Genomic DNA, 11,111 nt, shown 5'->3' with positions numbered 1-11,111 from the left:
TCGAAACGACACACTGGTCTCCTTTACAACCGATAATGCGCAAGTATCTTAAACGTATCTGAAATACTTTTTTGGAGTATTTGCTACTTTATTTTAAATACTTTTGTTTACAAGTATTTTGAGCTGTGTCTTTATTACAATCCCTGGGGAGACATGAGAACAGCGCACATAGGACACGGACGAATTAAACGGGACAGGACCGTTCGATGCACTCACAACCAGTCAAACGATTGACTATGACCTATGGCTATGAACTAATGAAGTGACTACTCCTATACCGCACTGTACTAAGTTAATTACAATCGTCTCTAAGTATATTTGGTATCTTATTTTAAATACTTTTGTGCGGTACTTTGTACATGTCTGCGCACATAAGTGTATAAGCTACTAATCTGACTACGTACTGCGGCGTACGTTTTTGTGCCAAGAAGGCGAAAGCCAGCAGAAAACAAAAACACCCACAGTTTCTACGTGATGGAGTATTGTTATACAAGACTACGAGAGAATAAGTGTGAACGAGATGAGATGGTTTAGCAAAGGCCCGTTTAATATACGGAACAGCTACAAAGCAATTAGCCCTGGTCGCTCAGTTTCCAGAACGATATTTCAGGGCACTGCATGGGGGACCCGCGCGTGTGGCACCACAGAAGTCAGCCTCTCCGTCTGGCGCTACAACACTGAAGTAAGCTCCTCTAGCCCTTTCGGATACCGTAGACGCAAAAGCAGAACATCTTCCCGTCAAGTGTCTTCGCACACATCCATCGATGTCGTCTGCGACGCTGAAAATAGTAAACACCAGACATTTTTATTGTATGACGAATCCATTATCCTTACTGCAATTTTTTACAAGACTTGTGAACTTATACATCGTGAACGACACGTTATTGAACTTCTGGTTCCCTTCAAATCCACCCACCTTCCATTTCCCTGCAGAGGGTTGATCATCACGATTTGCGTTTGCTGCAGAACGTTCAGAAGGCACGGTTTATGTTATGCGCGCTCCCTTTGTCTTATATGGACGCCTAATATAGTAATCTAAGTTTTCGTTTCTTCAAAAACTGAAACGCGAGGATTCAAATCTGACGGTGCTTATCCTCCATTTTCTCTCCTATACCTCATTATTTCGTGCATTCTAACCGAGTAACTGTACTCATGACTGAATCTGTTGCCGTTAGAAATGTTTCTGTTGTCACGACCAGCTGCGAAGAAGATGGAAGAACTGAATGTTCGGTACCTGACATTCATTTATCGAACAAAGTCTATACGCGCCAAACAAATAGAAGTACAAAAAGAAATGTAAACAGATTACACTTTTAGATAGACCTGGAAAATATGTCTAGCTGATATGGGCACGTATGTCTCTCACCAGCACAGGACACCCCTAGCATCTTCCTCAGACTCTACATCGTCGAATTTCAAGCTCTCCTTCAGGGTCAGGATACATCCAGCAGCACTTTCTGCCTCGCTCATGCAGAGGGACATCACGAAGGCTGGAACACAGAAGCCACTCTAGCTTACTTTTTTCTTTTCCTTTCTTTTTTGCTTATATAGTAATGGTATATAGTTGGGAAATCAGCCAGCATACATCCTACTCTTCCCTTGGACATGAGAAACGTGGAGAACAGAAGGATCACCGACAGTAAATCGACATTCACATTTCATTGCTTCAAGTCGTCCCCATGTCATCGTCATCATGTATCTCTCTCTCTATATATATATATATACATGTATATATATATCATTGCATCACATTATAGGCAAGAATAACAACAACAGCAATTAAATTGGAAATGACGATGTCATCTCGTGTCTTCCCGCTATTAGGCAGCCATGAGAACCGTGTCTGCACTCTAAATCGTTTTACACCTTAAAGGGTGTAAATCAAAATGTTCATGGCGCACACCTTTTAAGGTGTATTTTAACACCCTCGTGGCAGTTGGGGTGTAAAGGTTGTAACGCCGAATAGAACTGCTGGGTTCGTGGCAATATGCTGGTAACTGTGTATTCACAATTACCAGCATATTGCATATAATCACATTGAGGTCCATATATGTATTTACATCAAGGTGATTAAATATGTGTGCAAACATGCACAGAAAATCATGTATGGCGTGGCAGGTGTGCATGGGCAATGAAGCATGGCAGCTGTGTATAGCTTTTCGTGAAATTATAGACCTTCTCATGAGCAAGCACCTCCCCCATATGTATGTTCATTACTTAGAACGTTGCATTTATTCGTTTCTTCAATGCTTTGCAGTGTTGTTCCCACAAATATCTAACCCCTGTAAAATGCATTACATTGTTCATTATCCGCGACTCATCAGGTCGTTTGGTCCTCTCCTAGCTGTATGGTGTATGCGTTTCGAAGGGAAACACCAGAATTTTAAAGATGTTGCCAGAAAAACTCGACATTTTAAGAATATAACCCTTTCATTAGCAAGAAGACATCAATTTTATCAAATGTATGTGTGGTCGCAGCCCTTCATCAGAAATGCCACATCTACTGATGGTTCCAGGCAGATACTGCTTCAACATGCCCCAGAAGCAATTCAGAGTTACATTCATGACCGTGATATTCACGCAGAATCTATAGTCTATGCGAAAAGTGCAGTTGAAAATGATAACACATTTGCTGTTGGCTGTGTTGTTGCCAAAGAATCTTCCGAGGAGGACTTACCCGTGTTCGTAGAGGTTACAGGCATATATGTTATTAAATCTGATATCATTTTTCTCATACAAACATTAACTACAGTTGAGAATGATGAGACTATCGTGTATTTGTTCTGTCTTGCAATGAGGAGCAACGTGTTTTAAGAAATTTAAGCACTATCTCAACAGATCTTCTAAATGTGCATACATTACTAGGTTTTAGACGTGTTGTAAATCCACGCCATGCACTTTTGTACTGCACTTCCCGTTCCCTTTTGTTGTATATATTTACTTTTGTTCATGTGAACGAAAATAAACATACTCCCTTCCTACACCCAGGCGACACACTTATCACCATATTTCACCTGAGGGTGTAGTACACTATTGTTACACCCTCAGGAACTTCCAAAAGAAAGTTTTAGGGTGTGAAAGGGGTGTGATCTTTGTTAATACACCTATTTTACACCTCTAAAGGTGTGAAACGATTTAGAGTGTGTGACGAAGATGCATGCGAGGTATACTTACAGATAAGCGCCAAAAACATCAGGGTAAATGCGAGAACCTTCATGATGAGAGATAGCTCCTCGAACACCAACTGGAAAACTACAGTTTCTGAAACAAATACCGAAACTGAACGTGAATATGTGTACATGAAATAAAGTATTCATATTCGTGTAAAAATATAAGGTCAATGCAGCGACTGCGTTCGTGAATACAGCCCTGGTGACAAGCACTTAAAGGGTAGTATAACGCCAGAATAAAGGAGCACTTACAGTATTTCTTTGATGATCGTGTAGCAACTGCGATGCTCAAAGCAAATGTTAGCATATATCAAAGGCGCTCTGGAAAGCTAAGTAAGCAGAAGGCATGCGATTGGGTGCAGGAACTTTGTCTCGATTGGACAGGCTCAATAGGGGTTGGTTCGATACACGAGTACACGTGTCGAACACGACCAATTGTAACTCCTGGAAATTGCAACATGGAACATTGCCAATGTAAGCAAGGAAGTGACATGGAACCAGCGTCTCCTGTGCGGCCTGGTATTTTATCGATTTTGCACAGACGTTATATCCTCGCCTTCCGCACACACACACACACACACACATACATTGGATGGTGATGGGGTGGGCGATTCACCGCCGCTGAGGCGGTACACTGCCCTATGTCGCGTTGGGAGAGGATGAAGGGATGATGATAATGGGGGCTTTCAAAGAGCCGTCGCCAGACCGGTGGAGCACAAGTACTCCGCCAGAAGGCGAAGGCCCTGCGTCTGGTGGGCAGCGTTCGACCAAGGACCGCAAATGTCTATTGAAGTACGGCCTTCTCGGACGTACTCTTACTAAAGCCTTCATTTTCCACTAATCGATTGTGGGGGTTGGGTTGGTTGGTGGTTGGTAAAATAACAAGGGGAGGTTGAATTCGCGCAAGCGAATTACCGCTACCGTTACTTTAAAAAAAAACACGCTTTTGTGAAATACGAAGCCGATGCAACATAGAAATCTCGCTTACGTGAACACCCCATTTGTATAATAGCAAATTTGGAGAAGACAGTTTTGTAGCAGTTAGATAGTTAGCTAGCAAATCAGGCGTGAGAAAGAAGTTGCCCACGACTTCTGCAAAATTCTGGTAGCAAGGTCCGAGGCAGCTAAATGTGCAGCCTTTCGGAGCCCTGCATTGAAGCTGAAATATGCTATTAGTCAAGCCCCGTCAGTGTCTGACCCTGACATGGACGCAGACCCCACGTTTGCCGAGCTCAAGGCTGCGCTGGCACTCTTCCACAAGAAGTCGTCGCCGGGTCCAGACAAGGTCACCTACGTGGCGCTCCGCAATTTGGACGACGCATCCCTTTTGGCGCTCTTAGAGGTTTATAACACGTCATGGAGGGATGGGCAGGTCCCTGCTGCGTGGAAAGAGGCACGTGTAGTCCCCATCCTGAAACCGGGGAAACAACCCTCCGATCTGGCGTCCTTCCGACCAGTGAGCCTCACCAGCTGCATAGGCAAGGTCCTTGAACGTATGATACTGCACCGGCTCGAGTGGTGGCTGGAGCGAAGATCTGTTTTTCCTCAGGAAATGGGGGGTTTCCGCAGGCACCGTAACTCCATGGATTCGGTGCTCGATTTAGTCTCTTCGGTCGAAGAAGCGAAGGCGCGAAGAAAAATAGCGATGCCTGTCTTCCTGGACATCAAACGGGCGTACAATTCCGTAAGCCATCCCTGTGTTATTCATGGGTTGTTGCAGGCCCATGTGCTTCATAGGGCGCTGACGTGGCTCTCGGACTTCCTCCGTCAACGGAAGATTTTCGTCACTACAGGCGAGGGCGACACGGAAAAGATCACTGGGCCACAGGGAGTTCCTCAGGGAAGTGTCCTTAGCCCCCTGTTATTCAACATTATCTTGATGGGCCTCAAGGGGTGCCTTCCTCGGAGGGTGCATCTGTCCATCTATGCTGATGATATTTGCGTCTGGACTGTTGGCAATCCCGCCCTGCAATTCAGCGTCGGCTCCAGAGCTCACTATGCCTACTTCCTGAACGCAGGCCACCGGCACACCCTCAAATGGGTCCCTAGCCACATTGGAATAAGAGGCAATGAGATAGCGGATCGGGCAGCTGCCGCGGCTCACCATCGCCGCTGAGCAGTCTCCATCATACTTTCGAATGGGGATAGGCGCTCCCTCTTGTCCGCGTTGACGTCGCCTTGGGCCCATCAGGAGTGGTGTCATGACATCTCCCGGTTGTCGCTTCTGTATGCTGTTGACCCAACGCTTTCATTTGAAATGCCAGGCGGTTTCCCTCGCCTCTTTACGTCTCGTGCGTCGTTTACGACTTAGCGTCGCATTCACCCCTGCACTCCGGTATAGGCTGGGCCACAGCACCACGGCGCTGTGTACAACTTGTGGTTTCCCGGCAACAATCCGACACATTCTCGAAGACTGCAGCCAGTGCGTACGCGAGCGACGGGCTTCGAAATCTCAACTTGAAATGCTGGATCACAGGCCATTCAACACCTGCAAAGTTCTCGGCCCATCGAGTAACCCTGGACATCAGTGCCGTGCACTTGGCGCTTTTCCTTCCTTTCTGATGCCTCCTTCACGAACTGTAGGGATTTCCTTCCCTCGTCATCCTTTCATGTGAACCTTTTTGGAATGAAGTAGGGTCCTGCACTCAACGCAGGGAAACATCCCACATCATAATCATCATCATCATCCATTCATCTATGTTGTTGTTGTTGTTGTTGTAGTAAATTAGTAAAATAAAGTAAACCTTGGAGCTTTCAGCAACACACCATGGGTATTTTAAATACTTTTGTGCGGTGTTTTGTACATGCGTGCCAGCACATTTGCGTAGGGCGCTAATCTGAATTGGCGGCGGGGGCGCATTTTCTGCAAAGAAGGCGAAAGACAGCAGAAAACAAAAAAACATCCACAGTTTCTACGCAATGGAGTATCGTTCTACAAGAGAATAAGTGTGGACGAGACGAAATGGTTTAGCAAAGGCCCGTTTAATATACGGAACAGTTACAAAGCAAGTAGCCCTGGTCGCTCAGTTTCCAAAACGAGCCTTCAGGGCACTGCATGTGGGACCCGCGCGTGCGGTGCAGAAGTCAGCCTCTCGGTTGCCCGTTAAAACCGCGAAGTAAGCTCCTCTAGCCCTTTCGGACACCAGAGACGCAAGAGCAGAACATCTTCCCGTCAAGTGTCTTCTCACACATCCCTCGATGTCGTCTGCGATGCTGAAAAACAGTAAGCAGCAGACATTTTTATTGTATGACAAGTCCGTTATCCTTACTGTAATTTTTCATAAGACTTGTGATCTTATACATCCATGTGACACGTTATTGAACTTGTTGTTGTACTCATGACTAAATTTGGTGCCGTTAGAAATGTTCTTGTTGTCACGACCAGTTGCAAACAAATGAATGTTCGTTTATTTATCGAACAAAGTGTACGCTAAACAAAGAGAAGTAAAAAAAAATGTAAAGAGAGTATATGTTTAGGTAAACCGGGAAAATATGTGTCGCTGATATACCATCACTGCGGACACGCAGTGATGGCCAGTAGTTAACTACATGTCGTTAAACTACTACAATTAAACTACATAATTGTAGTTAAAAAGTATAGCTATCAACTACTTGCAGAAATGCAAAAATACTCCAAAAGCCGGGAGACGACATAACTAGACAAAAAAGTAGAGAACTCCGACTTAACATAACAAATAACAAGGTTTACTCAGGCATTTCGTCCGTGATGCGACCGACATCATCAGTGCCAAACTGAATTAGAGATTACACAACCGGTCGCTATTTGAGGAGATGGGAGTATTGACTCCCATACGACTTAATACGACTTAACAATATTTTTTTTAACAATTCATTTTTACATAGAACACATACAACAGTCCTGTGTGAGAGATAAAAAGTACTATTCATAAAAGTAAACGCGTATACACACAAAAGAGATCATCAACAGCAACCCTAACAGGGACCGTCGCGTCATTCATTTACAAGGCGGTTGTTGCGGATCTGCGCTTTAGGCCTAGTTTTAATCTCGTTATCCTTATCCCCTGCTATATCTCCCTTTGACTTTGCACGCATAAAGGCCTAGCTTTCGGTGGTGAAGTATTCCCGTGCTCCATTTTTAATCGCTTTGATACTTTCAATCGATTTTACCTGGACAGGGAGTTGATTCCATAATTTAGAACCGACGTAACAGAAAGAGTGAAGCCCGTAATCCTCCTTAATCGGTCCGGTAATCCTCCTTAGTCGGTAGTCCGGTCACTTAACTTGAGCTCGATAAATCTCAGTGTTAAATAAACGTGAAACTATACTGTGGAAGCAGTTAGTGGCCATCACCGTGGGCAAGTAATGATTCTCACCAGCAGACGACACCCTTAGCCTCTTCCTTGGACGCTGTGTTGTCGAATTTCCATCTCTCCTCCAGGGTCTGGACACATTCCACGGCCCTGTCTGCCTCATTCTGACAGAAGGACATCACGAAGGCTGGAACGCAGAAGCCATTATTTTTTATTTGTTTATTTCTTGCTTATAGACTACTGATATATGATTGGGAAATCAGCCAGTACATTGTGCTCTTCCCTTTGATAATTCACCATAATTCATCCTCTCATATTAACCCGGCTGTGAAGTGGGGTATGGGGTCCTGTGGCCGCACGGGGCTATCCCGTAGCAATCCCGTGTCATGACCACTTCTTCTTCATTTATTATTATTGTTGTTGTTGTTGTTGTGCTTTCAACATGAGAAACGCGGAGAACACAAAGATCACCGACAGTAAATCAGGACTCGACATTACCATTTCATTGCATGCCATTGTAAGCAAGAAGAACAACAACGACGGTAATTAAGTTAGAAATGATGGTGTCATCTCTTGCCTTCCAGCTATTAGGAAACTATAAGAACCGTGTCTGTGACGAAGGTGCATGCGAGGTATACTTACAGATAAGCGCCAAAAACATCAGGGTAAATGCGAGAACCTTCATGATGAGAGATAGCTCCTCGAACACCAACTGGAAAACTACAGTTTCTGAAACAAATACCGAAACTGATCGTGAATATGTGTACATGAAATAAAGTATTCATATTCGTGTAAAAATATAAGGTCAATGCAGCGACTGCGTTCGTGAATACAGCCCTGGTGACAAGCACTTAAAGGGTATAGTATAACGCCAGTATAATGGAGTACTTACAGTATTTCTTTGATGATCGTGTAGCAACTGCGATGCTCAAAGCAAATGTTAGCGTATATCAAAGGCGCACTGGGAAAGCTAAGTAAGCAGAAAGCATGCGATTGGGTGCAGGAACTTTGTCTCGATTGGACAGGCTCAATAGGGGTTGGTTCGATACACGAGTACACGTGTCGAACACGACCAATTGTAACTCCTGGAAATCGCAACATGGAACATTGCCAATGTAAGCAAGGAAGTGACATGGAACCGGCGTCTCCTGTGCAGTCTGTTTTTTTATCGATTTTGCACAGACGTTATATCCTCGCGTTCCGCACGCACAGACATAAATACATTGGATGGTGATGGGGTTGGCGATTCACCGCCGCTGAGGCCGTACACTGCCCTATGTCGCGTTGGGAGAGGATGAAGGGATGATGATGATGGCGGCTTTCAAAGAGCCGTCGCCGGACCGGTGGAGCACAAGTACTCCGCCAGAAGGCGAAAGCCCTGCGAGTGGTGGGCAGCGTTCGACCAAGGACCGCAAATGTCTATTGAAGTACGGCCTTCTCGGACGTACTCTTACTAAAGCCTTCATTTTCCACTAATCGATTGTGGGGGTTGGGTTGGTTGGTGGTTCGTAAAATAACAAGGGGAGGTTGAATTCGCGCAAGCGAATTACCGCTACCGTTACTTAAAAAAAAAACACGCTTTTGTGAAATACGAAGACTATGCAACATAGAAATCTCGCTTACGTGAACACCCCATTTGTATAATAGCAAATTTGGAGAAGACAGTTTTGGAGCAGTTAGATAGTTAGCTAGCAAATCAGGCGTGAGAAGGAAGTTGCCCACGACTTCTGCAAAATTCTGGCAGCAAAGTCCGAGGCAGCTAAATGTGCATCCTTTCGGAGCCATGCATTGGAGCTGAAATATGCTATTAGTCGAGCCCCGTCAGTGTCTGACCCTAACATGGACGCAGACCCCACGTTTGCCGAGCTCAAGGCTGCGCTGGCACTCTCCCACAAGAAGTCGTCGCCGGGTCCAGACAAGGCCACCTACGTGGCGCTCCGCAATTTGGACGACGCATCCCTTTTGGCGCTCTTAGAGGTTTATAACACGTCATGGAGGGATGGGCAGGTCCCTGCTGCGTGGAAGGAGGCACGTGTAGTCCCCATCCTGAAACCGGGGAAACAACCCTCCGATCTGGCGTCTTTCCGACCCGTGAGCCTCACCAGCTGCTTAGGCAAGGTCCTTGAACGTATGATACTGCACCGGCTCGAGTGGTGGCTGGAGCGAAGATCTGTTTTTCCTCAGGAAATGGGGGGTTCCCGCAGGCACCGTAACTCCATGGATTCGGTGCTCGATTTAGTCTCTTCGGTCGAAGAAGCGAAGGCGCGAAGAAAAATAGCGATGCCTGTCTTCCTGGACATCAAACGGGCGTACAATTCCGTAAGCCATCCCTGTGTTATTCATGGGTTGTTGCAGGCCCAGGTGCCTCATAGGGCGCTGACGTGGCTCTCCGACTTCCTCCGTCAACGGAAGATTTTCGTCACTACAGGCGAGGGGGACACGGAAAAGATCACTGTGTCACAGGGAGTTCCTCAGGGAAGTGTCCTTAGCCCCCTGTTATTCAACATTGTCTTGATGGGCCTCAAGGGGTGCTTTCCTCGAAGGGTGCATCTGTCCATCTATGCTGATGATATTTGCGTCTGGACTGTTGGCAAGTCCCGCCCTGCAATTTAGCGTCGGCTACAGAGCTCACTTGATGCCATATATGCCTACTTCCTGAACGCAGGGATGGACATATCCACTAAGAAAAGTGCTACCCTTCCGTTTACCCGCAAAGAGATGCGCCGGTTCCAAGTACACATCGGGGGGTCCCCGTTAAGGCAGGTCAGGCACCACAGCTAGGTTCCTCGGTGTTGTGTTGGACCGCAACCTGTCATGGGCAAGACACATGGACTATCTCACTTCAAAGGCGCAACGTTGGGGAAATGTGATACGTCACTTTGCCGGCTTGCGCTGGGGATGTACTGAGCGGGACCTTCTTGCACTCCACAAAGCGCTTGTTCGTGGCTCAGTAGCCATCCTGTGTTGCACGGACTATCACGGACGTCCGAACACAAGCTCCGTTGCGTCTTGGCGCGCAACTTGCGGACCTGTCTTGGCGTTCCGCGTTGCGCTGAGACGAGGATGGTGGTAGCCGAGGCCAGGGAGCTCCCAATTGGCGTCCTCCGCAAGAGAGAAACTCTCCGCCACTATTTGCGATTGCTCGCTCACCATCGCCGTCACCCACTGGTACAAAAGCTTCTTTCTTTCTTTCTTTTATTGCTCACAAACAACGAAAAACAACATACAATAATAAACAGGACTGCGAGGGCAAGCCCTGTGATGCAGTCCAGGCAGGAACACAATTCAAGAAAACACACTGGGCGAGGAGCACTGTCATGAGTACAGTTGGAAACTAGGATACATAAAAAACAACAACAAAAAAATGCATTAACACATCCGAGTCGATGGGGAGAGTGAGGGAAGACAAAGACAGGAAAAATGGCAATAAAATGTTGCGATCTATTGAGATGAGCGGAAGTAGTATTTAATACTGCGCTTAAAAGCGGTGGAGTTTGTAATTGTGCGCAAGTTTCGGGGCATATTATTCCAGGTCTGGCTGCCAAAACATGCTAATGATAGTGAGCCATAATTAGTTCGAGGCGTGGGAAAATGTAGTGTATTGGTGTCGTGCCTAAGCGGGTAAGGCCAAGCAGGATTTTGTACGGGA

General features: G+C 46.1%; 2 long non-coding RNA genes across 2 annotated transcripts; both read right to left on the bottom strand.

The window, feature by feature from the left end:
- Positions 1 to 526: 526 nt before the first annotated feature.
- Positions 527 to 3,531, bottom strand: LOC135400062 (uncharacterized). Its single transcript, XR_010424510.1, has 4 exons — positions 3,423 to 3,531; positions 3,175 to 3,261; positions 1,367 to 1,490; positions 527 to 779 (listed from the first exon to the last, which is right to left on the bottom strand). It is a non-coding gene; the product is annotated as an uncharacterized LOC135400062 (long non-coding RNA).
- A 2,602-nt stretch (positions 3,532 to 6,133) lies between these two features.
- On the bottom strand, positions 6,134 to 8,464 carry LOC135400052 (uncharacterized). Its single transcript, XR_010424504.1, has 4 exons — positions 8,355 to 8,464; positions 8,105 to 8,191; positions 7,526 to 7,649; positions 6,134 to 6,383 (listed from the first exon to the last, which is right to left on the bottom strand). It is a non-coding gene; the product is annotated as an uncharacterized LOC135400052 (long non-coding RNA).
- Between the last annotated feature and the right edge of the window lie 2,647 nt (positions 8,465 to 11,111).

This window comes from Ornithodoros turicata, chromosome 7 (assembly GCF_037126465.1).
Source record: "Ornithodoros turicata isolate Travis chromosome 7, ASM3712646v1, whole genome shotgun sequence".
NCBI lineage: Eukaryota > Metazoa > Arthropoda > Arachnida > Ixodida > Argasidae > Ornithodoros > Ornithodoros turicata.
The sequence above is the reverse complement of the archived record's forward strand: the minus strand, read 5'-3'. Positions and strand labels throughout refer to the sequence as shown.